Source organism: Lissotriton vulgaris, chromosome 4_1 (genome assembly GCF_964263255.1).
Source record: "Lissotriton vulgaris chromosome 4_1, aLisVul1.2, whole genome shotgun sequence".
NCBI lineage: Eukaryota > Metazoa > Chordata > Amphibia > Caudata > Salamandridae > Lissotriton > Lissotriton vulgaris.
Genome location: NC_141691.1, coordinates 159,314,826 through 159,335,707, shown reverse-complemented (window position 1 = coordinate 159,335,707; position 20,882 = coordinate 159,314,826). Strand labels below are relative to the sequence as shown.

Below are 20,882 nucleotides of genomic sequence, written 5' to 3'. Positions count from 1 at the left end.
ATCTATCTATCTATCTATCTATCTATCTATCTATCGCCCTCACTCTATCTATCTATCGCCCTCACTCTATCTATCTATCCCACTCACTCTATCTATCGCATCACCACAGCATTACTCAGCACCACCACAGCATCACTAAGGGGCACAACAACATCACTATGCGCTACGACAGGATCATTGAATGCCACACCATCACTAGTCGCCACCACAACATCACTCAGCGCCACCACAGCATCAATCTGTGCAACCATTCACCAACAACTGGGTCAAATATGTTCTCTCAATGTTTCAAGCTTTATTACAAATGTCACAAAAAGAGGTTAGTATTTCACTTCTGTTCTTGGATTTTCGTCACAATAAAATACACTGAACATATTCTTCACAAAATTTATTTACAAAAGTTTAAGCTATTGCCATTATAAATTACAATAACTTTTATTTAAGTATTAATTATTTAAAAAATTAAAAGCCATTGTTATTTGTAATATCAATACATCTAAGTCACGTGAATACAACACATATTCCATTACAAATGCTATAGGTGTCACAAGTTATAACTATTGGCACTGTAAATGACAAAGCTATTATTTTTGCTATTTTCAAAACCAACACATAAATAAAAAATGTGTCATTTACAATACCAATAGCTCAAACTTTCCTAATGCGAGACCTTATGCATTGCAAATGCTTGTTGACTATGTAACAAATATCTGTTTTTACAATGTACTCAGATGTTGACATGTATGATTCTGTCAGTCAACTTAGACGTTATGTATTACAAGTACATGTGTCTGACAGGTCTCCGGAACATTTAAGCTGGCACTTCCTCTGCGGGTGAGCGCTTTAACAATTGGTTATCTGTCACCTCTCTGCCACTTAGTCCTGCAATACACACACATCTGGTGAAGGTTTGTACCTCTGATTACTGACAGAGCAGTAGCTTACAGGGTAGCACCCACAGGACAACCTCATAGCTTTCAGTTTTCCCCAGGTCTCTGGTATGCCTTGTAAAGCACAATGCCTCCTCCACTGGAGACATTCAAACATGGCCTACAGTTCCCACCTCAGAGCTCATGACCTGCACCTTTTATCCAAAGTCCACACGTCAGCATGCAATGATCAGGAGTCGCAGACCCACCACAGTTTTAATGAAGGTGCTGATGTGAACACTGCTTGGCACAGCCACCCACATGCGGACTGGCACTAGCGGACATAGTACTTTGCTGCTTCCAGGTATGCAGAGAAGTCCCTTTGTAGCCCGTCTCTGAACGCAGTCATACTTCCATAAGGATGTAATTCAGAAGAGCGAGGACATTACGCAACAGCCTAGTTCAGAGTCACTGCATTTCAGAAAATAGGCCACCTGTGTTTGGTAAAACAGTAGGTTTCTTTCCCTGTGTAAAATGTAGAGCATGTAAAAATAGCAGTCAGGTTTTAAGCTATACTGTACCTGGTCTTGAGAAACCAAGAAGAATTAAGAAATTGATGAACTGTAACATGAGCCACACAGTGTACTGTCCATGTGGCTTGTGTACATTGGAAGCACAATACATCCCACTGAAGTGAGTATTTTAGAACACCTCAGAGCCATCTCTAATAAAGATGTGACTTATCCGGTGGCACGGCACTTCGAGGCATATCATCAGAGCAACAGGTACCTGTTGGGATTCTTCTGTATGGATCAGGTACCCCTGAATGTGAGAGGTGGGGATAGACTGTTGCAACTACGCATATTGGAGTCGAGGTATATCATCGACAACCAAACAATAATGCCACATGGACTGAATAGTGGGGAGGAAATGGCTGTCCACTTGTAGGAATTATACAGATAATTGTTGATTTGAGGAAATCTGATATCTTTCTTTTGATGTGACATCACATGATGCAACAAGTTGAATGCATTCATCGCAAAGTCTTGAGCGATATAACCCATTCAGGGTGGAATCAGTTTGGTTGATAAGAACTGCCCCTTAAAGGCTTAATTTAGAGCAGGCAGTAAAATGCTAAAAGACAGAAGTTTAATTTGGGATCATTTTGAAATACATTCACAAGCTTTCATGACATGGGAAGTGCCCATTCAGGGCGGTATTACAGAGTTATAAAGCTGTGTTTTATGCTACGTTCAACACGAATTTGCATGTTTACAAATGGCTGACAGCGTGGGACTGAAGGAAGTCCGGTGTCCTTTGTTGATGTTCACACATATTTAATTGTTGTCTCATGTCGGTGCCTACCACTATTAAAAACGGTTGTTGCCGAAACGTGTCTTATCGTGTTTGTTCTATCCCAATAAAATCTGGGATGTGACTGTTGCAGTGCTGGTAATAATTTACCGTGAGCCTCAAAAGATTTACAAGAGGCGTCCGTCACCGCATTATAAGCACCTGACCGCAAGTGAAGGGAGGGAGAAGAATCGGAGCGTGAATATATATATATATATATATATATATATATTTTCACTGTTTCCCCACAGAGGGAGGTGGAGCTGCACACGACAACCAGGTTTGTCAGTTTCTTTATTTTCAATTGCATTCTTTAGCGCAGCATTGTTACAAGACGCGTTTCGTTCTTCATAGAACTTCCTCAATTGCAGAACACCGCTTTTCCGGGAACGCCAGCTTGTTACTATAAGTACCTCGTGATTTCATGGTTTTTAAAGCCTCTAATGGCAACATTTGGCAGGTCACTTCCTGTTGTAAGCCTTCTGGTACCTGTAGTGCAAGCGGCTCCCCGGGTCTTTTTAATGCTTTTCTACCCTCCAGTGGGCACGGTGTTGTTTCAATGCCGACAATGTTTTTTCTTCTTTGGACTTCTGTCCGACAACAGGTTTCCCCAAATCAGCTCCTTTGAAAGCTTGTTTGAGTCCAATACCGGGTATCAGTACCCGGGAGCACCACAACCTCCTAAGCCGTTTTACCGGATCAACAAAGAAGGTTCAATTGGAGGGTGTATGGCGCTCTAGATGGCAGCGCAGTCTCCTTCGGCGGAACCAAGCCGATAATTTATTTTCACTGTTTTCCCACAGAGGGAGGTGGAGCTGCACACGACAACCAGGTTGTCAGTTTCTTTATTTTCAATTGCATTCTTTAGCTCCTTTGAAAGCTTGTTTGAGTCCAATATATATATATATATATTCTGTACATTGGGAGCTGGTGTTTCAGGACTTGAATGATGTGAATCCCCAAAAACCTATCTATACTACTATTATAAAGAGAGAACTTGCACCTTTAGGCAAGGTAAACTCGGGAACTACAGCGTCAATCCACACACCCAAGACATCTTAGAAAACCTCAGGGCAAGCAGAAGGACATAGGCTACATAAAAATAAAAATAAAACGTTTTTAAAAATATTAATAAATTTAAAAAAGTAGTCCCTTGCAACTAGCGCCGGCCGCGACGTCTGCGTGAGGGGAGGAGAGGCGACGACATGAGCGACGTGAGGGGAGGAGCGGCGCCAGAACCAGGAAGAGCGGAGGACAACAGCGCCGGTAGGAGCTGGGATAACCGGGGGAGCAGTGGCAGTGAGAGGTACGTTGCGGGGGGCGGGGAGCGGATCGGCGGGAGGAGGGAGTCGGCGGGTGCCCAGCGCGGGCTTTAATGTTTATGGTGTCCGGGCGGGAGTCGGGAGTCGGCGGGTGCCCAGCGCGGGCTTTAATGTTTATGGTGTCCGGGCGGGAGGCGGGAGGCTGGAGGGGGCGGCTACTCAGTATTTTACCATTCGTCTTAAACTGAGATATTCCTGGAAAAAAAGATCCTCGGCCTGGTAGTCTGCGGTCCGTCTAAAACACAGGGCAGCTATTCCGGTTCTAAAGCCTATCAAGGCACTCACTGCACATATCAGAAAGGAAGCAACATACAAATACCAAAATTCGAGTCCGGGCGGGAGGCGGGAGGCGGCCGGCGGCGGCGGCGGGGGGGGTGAGGGTTTGGGAAGTCGGAGAACATGCTGCCCCAGCCACCTTCTGCCCCGGGGTAAAAATGCAGCCCCCCTTCTGCCCCAGGCAACGCTGGGGCGGGCTGCTAGTAAGTTAATACAACTGCTACCATACTCTAAACCTGGAAGAGGTCAGAGATGTTCTGTGAAAGGCAGCAGTAAATCCCATTTCATAGTGGGAAGGAAAATGGAACACCCACAAAACACATGAGGGTGTGGGTGGATGGGTTTTTCCTCAAGGAAAAATTATTTACATAGACTTATAAAAACAAAACGATACTAGATCTGTTTTCCTTTTACAGGCAAAAATAACTTTATATATTTTAATTCAAAAACTAAATTCATTTTTTTCAGAATTTCTCCCTCAAAGGTGCAACTGTCCGCGGTTTTTATTTACCTGGAAAGATTTTGTGAATACTAAACAGTTGGAATTCTGCACCCATGTCATACGCTGGATAGCACGGATAGTAGGAGATTTTTGAAGTCAGAAAAAAACTGAGCTAGGTTAAGTATTACCTATGTATGTGGTAGTTATATCACACATGTCTAGCCTAAAAGTAATGGAGTACTGTACAGTCAACATGTTATTTGAGGGTAGTAGATTTGTCACTGCATCATAATTTAGTGTGCTTTAAAAGGTTGTGCGTTCATCTTGTTTCTAAACTGAAGCAGGGTTGGGCCACTCTTAATGGGTATCGAGATGTGTTTCCAGATCATGTGTGCATATATGGAGAAGGACCAATGCTTTCTTTTTCACTCATTTTTGTCTAGATTATAATGTTGACCTGGCTGTGGGTGTGCCACGAGCCAATAGAGATGGTTAACTTCATAGCTAGATAGTCAGTGGTGCAAATCGTGATGACTTTGCGGATGATACAGCTGGTTTTGAAGATTTGTGTGAGCTGGCAAGGGCTGCCAATGTTCATCAAGTGGGGATTATGGGGTCATATTTCTTCAGAATCTAGATACTGCATGTAGGATTCTCTTAAAGTGTGGAGTCTATGAGGCTTTAGAGCAGAGATGGAACAGCAGATCTGGAGTCACTTTCTGTGTGAAATTAATTTACTTTCCTAGAGCTACCAGGCTGTCTTTGTTATGTTAGGGATGTGTTCTATGAGGGTGTGATCAGTGAGCAGGGTGATTCTGAGAAAGTTGGAATTGTTTGAAAGTTGGAATTTAATTCCATCCAGGTTCATGTCACTGAGCCAGTTTCAGATTAGCTCCATATATTGACGGAAGATGACAGGCCACAGTAAGACACTCTTGGGAATTGTTCAGCCAGTTGGGATCTTCTTGGACCTGGAGGTGCCCATGTGAATGAACTGGTGTTAGCTGGATAGGTAGGAGAAGAACCAGTGAAAGATGTTCCTGTGAATACCATTCGATTTTTGAGTGCGGATGAGGGTCGGGTGCTCAACAGTGTTGAAGTGCTCAGAAGCTATAGAACAGCCTTAAAAAAAGAATCCTCCTCTTTCAGGTGCCCCTGGTGAGTCTTAGCTTTAAAGCAGTTCTTAGGAAAGCAGAGCCACACGGGCCTGCTTAGATCTGCGTTCCCTGAGTAGCCCCTTCAGAAATCTTCTCCTTGGGTGCGAGTAATATGGACACAAGAGAACAAAGTGTAGGGTATCCTGAGGAGACTTACTGTCGCAGCCACAGGGTCCTCTTTGATCGTCCTCGGTCATATACCCTGAAGGTACTGCTAAGTAGGTGATGAAGAAGGTTCAATCTGAACCGTGTGATTAAAAAAGGATCACGGGCACTAGATATAAAAGATAGATATGGTTCCATGCCCTGTGTTGACGTTACTAAAACATAGTCTCTAATCGAGGGTTTAATCAATTTCTTTCCTCCCTATGTGCCGAAACATATTTAAAAAACAGGGCTTTAATGGACGCTTTATCCCGTGAGTATTCCATATTTGGGTAAAAGAACAGGTCTGATCTGCCTAACATAGTGAAGGCATCTTTTATGTATTTCAGCCAAGGAATTTTCAGTGCATGGTCCAACGAGAGACAATCCTGTACAACTTGCCTGTTGAAACCTGTCTCTATGTTGGACCAAATATTCACCCAGCACAGGAGGGGTTTCACGGCTACCATATCGGCAATACATTTTGAGCCAAACACCTCGTGAACAATAAAAGCAGGGGTACTGCGGGGAACTTTCAGCAATCGCCTTAGATAAAGATTTTCGGCAGTTTGTAATTTGTTTGTATTCATAAATACCCAGACCTCACTTCCATAGACTACTTTGGAACAACAAAAAGAATTATAAAGTTTCATTATTGTCCCAGGTGACCATTTGCCTAATCTGTGAGCAAAGCTACTAATCGCTCAAATTGACCTTTTCAGCTCAAGGTATTTTGCCTCTAGTAACTGCTTAAAACCCAATTTGTGGTCAAACAGGATGCCCAGATATGAGAAGGTGGTTACTTTCCCAAGGATGTGGGGGCCTACTATATAGGTATTTGTCTTCCTGCTCATCTTCCCCATCTCCATTATGTAGGATTTTGAGAGATTAGGGGACAGGTCCATATCATTCATGAACCCTACAAATCCGTCAAGCAAAAGCTGCAAGCCCTTTGGCGTGCGGACCAAAAGAACCTCATTGTCTGCGTAGAGAAGGATGGGAACTTGTCTTGAGCCAACTTTTGGGGTTGTCCGTTTCTAATGTGGTTAGTGCTCAATCCAAGCCATTAATATATAGTGTAAATAAAAAAGGGTGCTAAATTACAGCCCTGTCTCACCCCGCTCGTACACTTAAAATGTTCTGTGACATTCCCCTCTTGGGTGTACCTTACAGCAGCAGTTGTGTTTGAATGTAGGGCCATTAGGATATTAATCAAGCCCAGATCCACGCCCAACGTTCTCATTAGATTACAGAGTTTGCAACGATTGACTCGGTCGAATGCTGCAGTAAGATCCATAAAGGTTAGGTAGAAGGCCCCGACTTAGCTATGGTGTACTTTGAAGCAACAAGATAAAGCTTTAGGCATTATTCCGCCGTTGATTTCCCCGCCCAAAATCCATATTGGACATCCGTTATTATACTGTGAGTCTCTGCCCAATCCGCCAGTCTATTCAAAACCACACCGCCCAGTACTTTGACTGTCACGTTAATCAGGGATATTGGGCGGTAGCAAAGCTGGCTATCCCTGTCCCCTTTTTAAAAAATCGGGACAATAGTTGCTGTGGACCATGATGGGGGCATACCTGATCCAACTGCAGCATTGAGGACCCTCACCAAAATGGGTGCGCATACCCCTGGATTACTGCAAAAGAGGTCGGGCGGGATCCCATCAGGGCCTAGGGCTTTATTCTGTGTAAGACAATCTATTCCTAGCCTGACCTCCTCTGTGGAGAAAACAGTTACGTCTGTGAATGGGATAATGGACGATATCTGCTGTTCGTTCTCCCTTACGGGCTGATTATATAGGCCCTCAAAATGAGCCTGCCACTGCTCCGGCAAGATATTATGGGACAGGTTCGGGCAGTTAGAATCTTTAAAGCATGGGCTATTAATGACTTTCCAGAATAAAGTGGAGTCTTTTAGCTCGTAGCCTCCTCTAGATCTTCCCAGGCCTTCGTCTGTAATTGGTGTTTACGTGTCCTGAGTGCTTGCTTATATGTTTTAAGCTTGATTGATTTGAAGAGTGTACTGCTTCATTGAGTGCGTTGGTATAAGACTTTACTCTGGCTGATATGGTGAGTTGTCTACATGTTACATTGATGGACTTCATTAGCGTGTGGTCATTGGGGTTCCTGTTCCATTTTCTTCCCTATTTGTGGATGGCGTGTATGTAGTTGGGCTTTGGATTACTAGGTTTCGGCTTGCACATTCATGTTTTAGTTGAAATGTATTTGTTGACACAGTTTAAGACTTGTGGTAAAGCCATTTAGAACAGTGCTGATGTCAGACGTGAAGATGGCAATATATACATTCCAATGAAATGAGTACCATTGACTTTGGTAACAAAAAATCTGTTATTCAGGACCAAGATACCCTTGGGTGAACGTGCGCTTTACCAATACACATTTTCTGTTAGGTCATTGTTTGACATCTACAGACTTTGTACTAATGATATTTTGAGCAATAAATACATAAATAAACATTGAACAACCAATGTTTATGGAGACGTGGAATGGCAGGAAGAGAGCTTTACACTTTAAGTTGTCTCTGGAGAAGTCTTTCAATCATATGAATGTTCTCTTTTCAGGTGTCCTTGATGTGTTGGCTGGATGCTGAGCAGTGTATGGGATGGGAAGGTGGTCTATCCAGTCTATGAGTTTCAGAGATGCACACTGGAGAGTTGGTGTATCTGGAGAAGTCTTTCAAGGATCTGAATGTTTAATGTTCTCTTTTGGGATGACCATGATGTGTTGATTGGATGTAGGTAGATGGTCAGTGCAGGATAGGAGTTTAGGAATGGGGAGTGGAGAGTTGATTTTGTTGGGAAGACCAGGTCCAGGATTTGGTCTTTAGAGTATTTTAATTGGGTGACGTGATGTATGTGTCAATGAGGTCAAGGAGAGGGCTCTTGCCCATAGTCCATCCTGACCCTCACATGCCAAACATGAGATGCCTTTGCCTGTGGCTGCTCTTAGCTAGGGACCCTGGGTAGTAGGACCGTCTGAGCTGTGACTTGAAGCACGCAGAATGCAGGAAGGGATGTCACTTCTAATAGAGATAATTGTTGAGACTGTAGTGTCATATCAATATGTAAGTTGGTCCTAATAAGGCCCATGAAGGAGGAGCTCTCTACATAAAAATACAACAATATCCCTCGCTGGCCGTAAATTCAACAACATGTTTGCATTGTCAATGCATGGACTTTATTCAATGTGCTGTAATCAATTAATTCTTACTATGCTGTTATGAGCATTCGTCATCAACTAGCATATTTGTAAGTAAAATTCTGGCAATATATAAATTGCTACAATGTTAAATATGTTCATACTCTGTCTAAATGACGTTCCGTGCAACATAAACACCGAAAAACCATTTGTGATTTTACTTATTATAACTTAATTGTTAAAAATGTCATGAACATTATTGATATGAATAATTGCTTCCTCCACAATGTAAGAGATCCAGTTAATGTTGTCCCTAATGAGGACAATGCGGTTCTTTTGGTAAACCGCCACACAGTTCCCCATTAGCTTTTAGGCGGGGTTTACACAATGTCCATCCAATGAGATCATGCTGCTCATATGCTTAATATGTCAACATGTTTCGACCTCCACTGCCGGGTACATATTTAAACAAGGTCCTCTTCAAGGCCAAACAATGTTTCCTATACAGGAACAGAGCGACCATCCTCTGTTCTGGATCACTGAAAAAGGCCTAGGACTTTGCTTCAGAGGTGTTAAGGTCGACTGGAGGGTGCCTCACACTTCATAGAACATACAACTTGCGTCATGGTCAGGCATGCTGTTTTCCATGTATGGACTTTAACCAAGGCATGGTGTTGATAGTTGTGGCGCGGCTCCTCTGTATCAAGTGTTTAGGGGTAACAACCATTACAATGCACTACGTTTACAATGCGGGTGTTACAACGCAACTGCATTTACATTGCATGCCATTACAACGCAGGCATTACAACGCATGTCACTACAACGCATTCCATTACAATGCATACCATTACAACGCATGCCATTACAATGCATTAAAAGGTAAGTAATGGATTTTGTTTTAGGGTGGGTATGGGTTTGGGGGTACATGGGAATAGTAATATTTACCCCTAAACTATCCAACCCTTACCCTACTGTTGCACTCACTGGAGTGGTATTAGCAATTGTTACCCCTACACTATCCAACACTTACCCTATTGTTGCACTCACTGGAGTGAGAATAGTAATTTTACCCCTACACTATCCAAAACTTACCCCACTGTTACTCTAAAATAATTTTGCATTGTAATGGTATGCGTTGTAATGGCATGCGTTGTAATGGAATGCATTGTAAACTTAATTTTTAAAAATGCGTTGTAATGGATGCTGTGATGTAATGTAAAAATCACTTTGTAAAAGCATGCTGTGTAAATGTTTGCATTGTAACATGTCCTATTCGTGTGTAGTTCTGCTTAAAGAAACTTATGAGGGATTCTTCCAAATTAAACAGTTTTCCTGCCTTAACGCTCCTCTAAATTGAGTGCGGGCCAAATCAGCATTCCTGAAGAGGGACTCTTTCAGTGCTGCATGTCTCCCTCTGGGTAATCCTGTATCTAAAATATCAGCCCCCACATTGTGGTGTACCATTTAAACACGTGTCCATTGCCCAGAGACCTTACTGTACACTCCTTTCATGTGAATGGCCTTAAGGGGTATATTAAGTGGAAGAACACCTTAATCTACTTAACCACGAAACACCCTTACATAGCCTTGACAAAAAAAATTCTCTGTCCCCAAAAGATCTCAAAGTGGAACAATAGTACAGTGGGTGAGTATTGGTGATGATTATCTGGATGATGGATACTGAACAACTTTTAGGCATGTATCAGTTCACTTTTCTCTTCTATTATAGGTGCGTTATTCAAAAGACCTATGTCCGGATGGGACTCTATTAAGGTCTCCAGTTCAAAACATCAACAATCCCTCTCATGGTTGATTCATGACTAAGCTGTCTAGAAGAGCTCTTGTAGACAGAGATACTAACTCACTTGTTCTAATTTGTCCAGCAACCTTGTGTTCTGTACAATGTTCTTTTATATATAGTGTCTGTATGTATGTTCACTATTTAACCCCTTCCACGCTGATGACGAGCTGGGCTTGTCATGGCGTAGCCTCCTCGCACGCTGATGACGAGCCCAGCTCGTCACGTAAAGTGCGTTTTTCAAAATCTCAGCGCATCAGTGGAATTCCGCTAGCGCGCATGGTGTTAAGAACTGCGTCGTCTGCACTCTATTAATACACTGTATATGACTGATGGACCTTTTTACTAAAAAGCATATCGAGGAATTCTGAAAAGGAAGAGGAAAGTGTTGTGTACTTATTTATGTATGAATCCTATAAGGCATGTATGGGAATCAAAATATATTACAAATATAATTAAGTAACATAACTCAGAATTACACAGGAGGTAGTGTCAGAAGTGAGTCAAATGGGACTATTGCTTCACCTAGATATGGCTACCCTGGTCTTCATGGGCATAAAGGGTTGTTCCTAAAACAGAAACTGGGTAGAAGATGACAATATCTTAAGCCCTTTTCTGCTGAGAACCTCAACCATAGATCTCGTCTTCTATTTTTTGCAAATTTATTGCAAGACTGTGCTGCTAGACAAGGCCAACTTTTATGTTGCCTTCGTCTATCTAAAATCGGCTTTTGACATGGTTCCCTGTGTAAAACTATAGGAAGTAATTACATATGTGGGTATGCCTCCTGACATTCTGTCTATATTCGCCTAAATGATTCGAATTATGCTAGAATTCGTTGGGGTGCACAGAACGACATGACAGATAGAGACCTTGGATATAGGAGTAAAACAGGTATAGGGTAAAATGTAGAATACGCACACTGTTGTTTCAGAGACACCTTTGGTCAACCCCAGAGTTGTCTCATTTCACTACTGCACTCTAAGATGTAATTAAGTCACATCATTTCCATAAGATTAATTGGCTCAATCATATTAAGCAGTCTTTTGATTCCCTAGGACTAATTGAGCTATAGGAGAACCCTCAGGAGTGCCCTGTTCCTTCTAAAAAAAACTATGGGAACTACTGGGAAAAAACGTTATCTGGTGAGGTTTACAAAGCTGCCAGTTGTACCTTGATTAGTGAATTCCTTGATTTTAAATCATCATGGGCTTACGAGCAGTTTGGGGCATTATCACAGTACCATCAGATAGAAAACTATTTTTAATTGAGTGGGCGCTCTACTGCTAAAGCAGTTCACTTGCAAATGGGTAGTCACAGAATCTTCAACTTGCACTGCGTGTAACTCCGTGTTTTTTTGTGTGTCCCGCATATACACGTGCATGTGTCAATTGGCTGTAGCCAATATGTAAAGATCTCGGGACGAAAAGCCACAGCACTGCCCTTTGTATTGTTAAAACAGAAAAAAACAAGATCATTGTCCCCCACAGTAAACCTGACTGTTGGACTCCCTCTTATTGGCCCCCTGATCTAGGTGAGGCACCCACCCCTAAATCCGCTATAAAAAGCCTTGGTCTTCATATTGATGCTGACCTCTCTATGAGCACTCAAATTGGCTCAGTGACACCGGCATGTTTTGTCTGGGGAACAGCGTTTACAACGCAACTTTTACCACGCACTACCTTTACCACGCAACTTTTACAACGCAAGTCTTTACAACGACTTGCGCTGGGGGGCGCTGTAGGATAGGGAATGGTTTAATTTACTATCCAAAACCTTCCCTACTATCCACAGGGACTGGAGTTGGAATAGTAAATTAAACTATTCACTATCCAGCGCCCCCCAAGGCAAGTCGTTGTAACGACTTGCGTTGTAAAAGTTGCATGGTAAAGGCATGCGTTGTAAAAGCATGCGTAGTAATGACATACATCCGTTTTGTCCAGGTGCGCAATTGCACAAAATCAGACGTTTCTTCAACAAGGAGGCCATCATCCAAATTGCCATAGACCTAATCCTTTCTAAAATCGATTATGGAAATGCCCTCCACATTGGACTCCCACAATTCCAGAGACATCGACTGCAGATGATTCAGAATCAAGGGGCTAGAATCATCTTTCTTAAGGACAGGCAAAGCCATATCATCCCTCTGCTTAGAGACCTCCACTGGCTCCCAGTGGAGCAACAAGCCTTGTTCAAAGCCGGTTGCACACTCTTTAAAGCCATTCAAGATACTGGCCCAAGATTCATTGTATCTTTGATCAATAAACATCTACCCAAGCTAACTTTGAGATCCTCGCACCAGAACCTTCTGACGGTGCCTAGAATCTGTCGCAAACGTATCGGCAGGACTAGGTTTTCTTTCCCGGGTCCCATGAGCTGGAATGCTTTTCCTGACTCCCTCAGGCTTGAAGGCGATTACCAGCAGTTCAGAAAACTGTTGAAAACTTGGCTCTTCACTATGGTCTACAACTAGCTGTTCCTGGCATAACACTGTATTCATTTTCTCACTTCCACAGCGCCAAGGAACCGGTTGGTGTACGTTGTGCTTAATAAATTCCCAATTAACATAACATAACATAAAATAAAACAGACTCTTGGCCATTATTTGTTTGTGCTGTTGTTAAATTCTTGGGTGCCATGTGGCTAGGGAGGGTTCTTTGTCCACAAATATGATTGCTCCTTACCGCACATGTGTTTTTTTAACTATGTCCCCTCTGCTGATAGTGTTGTGTTTCTGGTATTATTAGACGGTTTTATATCAATTGTGTTTTAACCTTTTATATCACCTAATGTGTTTTATGTATTTATATTTGGTTTATGCTGTGTTTTGCACATACTTTTATTTGCTTTCGACCTCCGAAATAGTTATTTTGAACTTGAGTGACTGGGTAAGCAAGCTGATTCAAGCCTGAGTCCAGCTGGTTGACACATTGACGGTGCAGTGTCCTCATCCTTTAGGAGAGGGGGAGTGACAATTCCTATTCACAAAAAATCCCTATAAAGGTTCTCTAGACATGGTCAGAGCCAGGAGGACGATTTGTCTTCACCAAGATTGTGATCCAGGGTTATAACCAAGTTGTGGGCTTTGTTTTGGCTCAGAGTGGCAGCAAAATAGATTTTCTCCCCCAATATCTCCAGAATTCTGACCAAGATTAGAAAAGTGAAATTAATGATTGGAGGTGACCATAATTTGACATAGACGTTGTAATGGACAGATTTGATTCCGAAGGTTATGGTCATGCTTATCAATGAAGAGAACACACTTTTATTATGTTACATTTAATGGATAAGTTATAAGGCATACCTTTATATATTTAGAAAACTAAGGATTATCTCTTCATTGATGAATCTTACAAAAGACTTGTACAACACAGTCTTTCCCGTCCCCTTATGCCCACAATTATTTTACCCTTCCCAGGCACCTGCTACCCGGAATGCATGTTTTAGATTTCAAATAGATTATTCTAATGGATATTCTTGTTACATTACACAACAGTAAATGATACTTGTGTGCTAGATATATAACAACAACCACCCCCACCAACCCCAGGACCACCCCCCGGAATCCACCCTCACCCCCAACCCCTCCGGACCAACACTGAGGCAGCACAGACAAAGACAGTGACCCTCCGAAAATGCACCAACCTCACAGACCCAATACCAGAGAATGTCATTGCCCACTACAGGCACAAAAAGACAACCATCCTCTGCATCCTGTCCATCATTGTACACAGACTGACGGTACCAACACAGCGGACAACCAACATCCCACCTCAGACCAAGCTGCTGGCCGTGATGCACCTGTTGGCCACTGGTACCCTCCAACCAACATCCGCACAAGTCGGAGGAGTCACACAGCCAGCCCAATCCAAGACCCTCACAACGGACACCATCAGCTTGATACCCCACTATCGATACTTCCCACACACTGCGCAGGAACAGCTGGAGACCAAGCAAGGCGTCTACACCGCAGCTGGCTTCCCGCATGTGTCATGGGCAATTGACTGCACACATGTCCTACTTCTGCCCCCTGGCAACACTGCACACAATAAGCGCAACAGAAAGCGCACGTATCGCACCAATGTCCAGGCAATATTGGACCACCGAGGAATCTCCGCCAAAGTCGTCGCCAACCCCCCAGGCATTGTGCATGATTCCTACACCTCAAACAGTCCATCATCAACCTACGCTACCAGGATGGCACCCACGGAAATGCACTGCTTGTTGGCCAATACTAAATGGACCCACCACACACCACAACTTCACAATCATGCTACTCACAACACAGGAAAAGTACACGTCACAAGCACACATACAACATGCACACCCACCAGACATGACAGAACAATTTACTGTGGGAACCTGGGCCAGCTATGTACATTAGCCATCAATGGCATGGCACCTCAGCCACACAATTGCAGAATGAGGGAAGAGGTGGGGACCAGGCATGTGCGAAGGAGACAAGTGACCCATGAATGAGAAGGTACATAATGACAAGTGTGGTGTGGATGTGCTGGATAGACTTCAGTTTGGAGTCCACACACATCCATGTCAACACACACTGGTGTTTGGAGTGTAGTGGACAGTGGAGGCAACCATGTCACCCCTGCACTTGGGGAAGAACGCGGAAATATAGCTTGTTACGTCCCCCCTGTAAGCGTAGTCGGCTGGCCCGGCGTACGCCAGGCCAGCATAGGGGTGTGAATAAAAGGCACGTAACTTTGGGCGTGGTCCCCTTTCCAAATGCCCAGCGTCTCAGCCAGGGCGGCGCCTCTCACCCCGCCATGAGGACGACGCCGTGAGCGGAGTTGCCAGCGATCCTGTGCGCCTGCTGCACCTCGGGATGCTGGTCCCCGAACCAGTCTTGCCCGCCCCTGCGCACCCAGGCCTCAATGCCCACCTGGGGACACCAGCATGTGTCAAAGAGGGCCCACCATGTGCTGGTGCAATCTCCATGCCCGAGGCCTGCGACCTTAGCAGCCACCTCAGACCATCACGGCCTCTGGAACACAGGCCCGCAGTACTCCTTACTCATTGACGTACTCCACCGGTATGCCCAGAGTAGGTCACACATTTGGAACTGAGTTTTTATTACACCATGGCAGGGCACATTAATTATGTATATCACTTTACACCCTTCGATGTGGTGCCCTACATCACAGCTGCAAGATTCTGTGGGCTGCACTCGAGTAGGTCACAGAATTGGGACTGAACATTAATTATGCAAAGGCAGAGTATATATCATTACACGCAAGGAGAGGTGTAAGAGGATGACGCGTTGCATTTGGGCGGAAAAAAGGATCATTGTTACGGAGGCGAACGAACACTACCAACAACTGCCCTGGTGTCACTAACTCTGTGCATCGTGAGCCTACGACACGTGGCTGTGGGCCACTGCGGACCGCTGCCTCCGGCCTACACTGCTGTCCAGTAGGTCACAGAGTCTTGATTTAGCAATGGTGGTGTTCATATCGGTGTACCCGCATCATCGCAGACTGCATCCCCTCTCAGCCCCGGTGCCACTAAGTCTGTTCCCCGACAATCATGGACACTCTGTGGTCATAAATTGGTGGCGTAGGAGTCTATGGACTAGGGGGTAGTTTTCCTCCTCATGTAGCTGATACCGAATTGGTTGTGGAAACGAGGCTGTCGCTTTCCACTCCGCCATTTGCTTCTTCCGGATAACATCAGACCTGCCGCATCATGCCCTGGAGGACACCTTCCACTGTCCCCCACAACCCTGCTCCACATCCACCATTGACATCGATGAGGACCCGCCCAGTCCGCGTGGCCCTACCTCAGTGCACCGCAAGTCACCATCCTGTGGCAGGGTGCCTGTGCCGGCCGCTGTGCATCTGTGGCCACTAACTGTGTTGTTCAGGTCCGGAACCCCTTCTTCTCAGACATTAGATGGCCTCTGAGGCAGTGGGCTTGGGGTCATCAACGTCATGTGTCTGTGGCCCTGTGCTGTCCGCTGCCTCCAGCATCAACTGCGGCCCACCAGGGCTCACACATCAAATAGAGTCCTGACCGGCCGGGACATCACATCAACGCAGGAGGCACATGTCACCATTGCCAGGACCACCTCCAACCACCATCTGCCAGAGTCAAAACAGTGGTACTGGCAGACTGACGGAGTTGCTCACACCTGTCGTGGATGCCATCATCTGCCTGATCCCCTGCTCAGCCCTCCAGGTGCCCCTGACTCAGTGCATCGCAACCCATGGGCCGTTACTGATTGAGTTTTGTGCTGTGGAGAGGTTGCGCAGCAATGTTACCTCAAGCAGTATGGGAGACCTGGGACGTTGAGGAGGAAGATGATGCAGGTCTAACACACCCCACTCCATCTGCATCAGGAATATCTCTAAGGGACATAATCCTAGACATTTTCTTCACATGAGTGCGCTCAGCTCTAGTGCCCCACCCTCAGTGCACCGCAACTCACGGACACTTCTGTTTGAATATTGGGCGACCTCTGTACTCACTCTGGCTCCCTCCATGTTGCTCAGCAGTTGACTCTGGTATGCTGGTGTTTTCAGTTTCCATTGCACTGGTGTCCACTGTTCAAGTTGTTGCCAGCACCAATCACTCTTTGTGGGCTGGCTTACACTCACCCCACACACATCCAGCACAGGCGTCAATGTACATGTGGCCCTGCCAATAAAGGGGCCAGGTGCACGTGCCCGTAGCCAGTTCAAAATGATATCTGCGTGTGTCCCTGTTGTCTTGTTGTATGCATGAGGGCCCTGGGCCCTACAACATTACATTGTGCTGTGCACATACAGCGGGTGCAAACAGGTCACTGCAGACAGCAGCTATGACCTTGGACATGTAGCATTGTTGTCACCCACTCAATTCGTAAAGGGAGTGGCCTGGGCCGCTGTACGCAGAGCCAACATGGGTGTGTGACTGCAATTTGCATGCCCCTGGGCGTGTTTCTGTACTGTGAATGTGTATCTGCATGTGACTCTATGGCAGTGTGGGTCTCCTTTGTGGGTTGTAGGTCCCTGAAGTATAATGGACACCAACGTATGTGATCTAGTCTGCCTTCCATGAGTTCGGACCCCATCTGCACCTGTTCAGCCACCTCCTTTCGGAGTTCTGACACCTGGCTTTGGGGTGCCATGGGTAGGTGAAGTGTCGTGAGCCAGCTGTGCTTGCGGGTGCTTCCTGCTGTGTGGTCTGTTACAGAGTCTGTGTTCTCCTCTAAGTAGCTTGGCTGCCCGGGTCCTGGTGGTGGGTTGCGTGGGATGTCCATCGACGGTTGTAGGGCGTCTGTGTCGAAGGTGTGGGGGTGCTCTACGGCATCACAGATGTGTTGTCTTCTGTGCTCTGCTGGAGGTGTTGTGTGCCCCTCTGCAATGTGAAGGGAAGATGCAGGTTGACATTGTGTTTACATGTATGTCGGCGCATTGTTCTTGTTTACATGCAGACTGTAAGACAATGTACAATGTGACTGTTTGTGAGGTGCAGGATTTGGATGCAGGGCTGTGAACATTTGGACTACATAACGGATGTCAGGTTGTACGCGTACATTTCCATTTCACAGTTTCCAGATCTGTCAGATGTAGTGGGCCTGTTTCTGCATGTGTGCGGAGCCTGTTGTGTCCTCTGTTCTGCAGTGTCGGGTTTGGGCATTGTACCGCATTGTCGTCAATGTGGGCGTGCTGTTCTTGAAATGTGTGTGTGCTGCAGTGTGCCATAGGAATCAGGGACATGATCCAGGGTCATTGTGGGTGTGCAGTGTGCTACACATCGTTGTGCATGTGTGCCATTGCGCACATCTCCCTCGTCCCCCCAGTCCCTGGTCGTTACTTACCCTGTTGTGTAAGGTCATCTCGAGCTGTGTCGTACTCCCAACTCCTTGCACCGTCTCCACACTGCTGACTGAGGCCACCACTTCCTCCAGCTCCTCCTGTCGCCCAGGACTCCCACCTCCTGTCGCCATTGCTGCCTTCCTGTTGGCAGCGGATTTGCGCCTGGTTTAGTTTCTCACTTCATGCCAGCGCCTCTTGGCCTCCGACACTCTGACTGCATTCCCGGGGGTCTACTTGTGGGTGAGTTGATGGTGGTGTTCTGTCACCTCCGTGACGCTGATCTGGGTTTTCTGTGGATTGCACCCAATCTTCCTCTAACTCTTCTCCTTGGCCGTCTCGTCCCCGTTGTCCCTTTCTGGTGGTCTGTGGGGATTGTGGGGTTCACGTTGGCCTCTGCGCTCGGTCAGGGTGCAACCATGTTGCTACATGCTTTGGATTGTTTCTGGTGTGTTGTTTTTGTAGTTTTTATAGTGCATTTTCACACCAGACGCGTGGGATTTGCAGGCCTGTCGCTGGTTTTCGCTGCTTTTTGTACAGCGATCCGCCTCATCGCAGGATTTTTTGCGTTAGCGTTTCACATTTTTGTGGCAAGGCGTTGGTTTTAACGCGGACATTTGACGCGTTATCTGGAGATTATCGCATGGAACCGCCATGTTGAGAATGCTTGGTTAACACGGCATAATTTTCCAGCGAAAGACTGCGATGTTGGGAGTTGGGTGTTGGGTTAAGTTACTTTTGCGATGGTTATCACACATTCTTGAGAATATGCCCCTGTACGCTTTACCATAAGTCACAAAAATGATTTTAACTAATTGCTCAAACTAACATATGGCCCACCAGGATGAGTAGAAGAGACCCAATCTTGAGAGTCTCAGAAAAATTAAACTGATAATCTCAAAAGCGAATTCAAATTCTGACACTATGTAGGCACTACAGACTCTTCAGAATTCACTATTTACTGAAGAACAGAACACAGATACTAAGTAACAGTCACAGGCCAGGAACAGATATTAGATGATATCTGTTGAAGGCGTCATACAAAATAGGAGGAGATCTAGAAGGCTGAGGCACCTTCTGATGACACAAATTATTCCTTATGAGTGCCAAGTCTTCAGTCAAGACCCGGACATGCAAATACTTCTCAGCAGAGTCCACCTTCAAACTCCACTCTTCTAGAACAGCAGTCTCAAACTTCTCATGAGAGGGTACCTCCTCCTTCAAATTAGGCCCCCTAGGAGGCAGCACAGGGGGTGAATATTTGTCAAAGACGAACAGAGCTGTAATTTCAAACAAGGTTCTTAGGTGTCAGCAAACATAGGATCCAAGGGCTTCCTGGCTGGAACAGCAGGAATCACAGCCACTAGAACCTCCACTGCAGCAGCAGCAGGCAAGGAAAACAAATCAGACTCTGAGCAGTATGAGAACAATCCTTGTGTGTGTATGTATTTCTATGTCTAGAATGATGCCTGTTTTTGCTGGACTTCAAAGAATGAGAATCAGGAGAAAGGTGGAGAGGTGAGGAGCCAAGAGCAGTGCTTCATGCCCTCCATTTTGACACCAGATAATTCCAGGAATGAGAAACACAAATAAAATACAGTGATCCCCTTCCACAGCCACATCCACACCCATACCATTGCCATGGATCACTGGAGCAACTAGAATTCATCATTCAGAGACAACCTTCCCATTGTCAGCGGTCAAGTTGAAAGATCAAACCTTACAATAAGAAATGGTAAATCCATAAAGATCAGTCATTCCAGCAGCACTGCACAATGATTGACTGTCTGATCCCCTGCTAAGCAGTGACAGCAACCCATCAAGCTGTAAGGTAATACCTTTAGAAACAAGGACCTACAACATTAAAAGTGCACACTCACACCCATGACTTACCAGACAAACACAGGGAGAGGAAAAAACTGAAGCAGGGAAAAGGATATTATAGGATATAATATAAGAGAGAATTGTGATATAAAAATGTTTTGAGACTGAATGATACCTATATGGGATGGTTTAACCTTGTATACAGGGCCGGCTTCAGGGCTGTGCGGACGGTGCAGCTGCATCTGGTGTTGAGCTCGATGGGGTGGTGCGAGGAGTGGGGCTTTTATGTCGGCGCTGTGTTTAGAAATACGTTTTGGGTTAAAAGCACTTGCTGCAGTGTTCCTTGTGTGCACAGCAGTTTTTAGGCAGCAATAAAAATGTCGAAAACTCTGGTGATTAAAGTCCCTTCTGGAGAGAGATCGGAGTTTTGTCTAGTTGCAGTTTTAACTCGTCATAAAGTAGCGCAGAGGGTTAATATGCCTGCTGAAAAGAACGTTTACCGTGCAGATGACAGAACTGTATTTTACGTCGCTATTTCAGTGGGTTACTGATTTTGTCACATATCTTCGTTACTTGCTATTCATAAATTACAATTCTAATATAGCACAGTGACCTATGAACTGTCAAAGAGCTCCATGCAAACTGCATCGCATAGGTTAGAACATTACGTTTTTCTCCCCAGTCCTTCATTATCCGACTGTGATAGGTTTTAAATCCTG

At 45.1% G+C, this 20,882-nt stretch overlaps 1 protein-coding gene across 1 annotated transcript in view; it reads right to left on the bottom strand.

Annotated features, from left to right (window-relative positions):
• The window catches only part of CAPN6 (calpain 6), a 521,958-nt gene that overhangs the window by 238,421 nt on the left and 262,655 nt on the right, over nt 1–20,882 (bottom strand). The gene's annotated exons all lie outside the window — the stretch shown is intronic.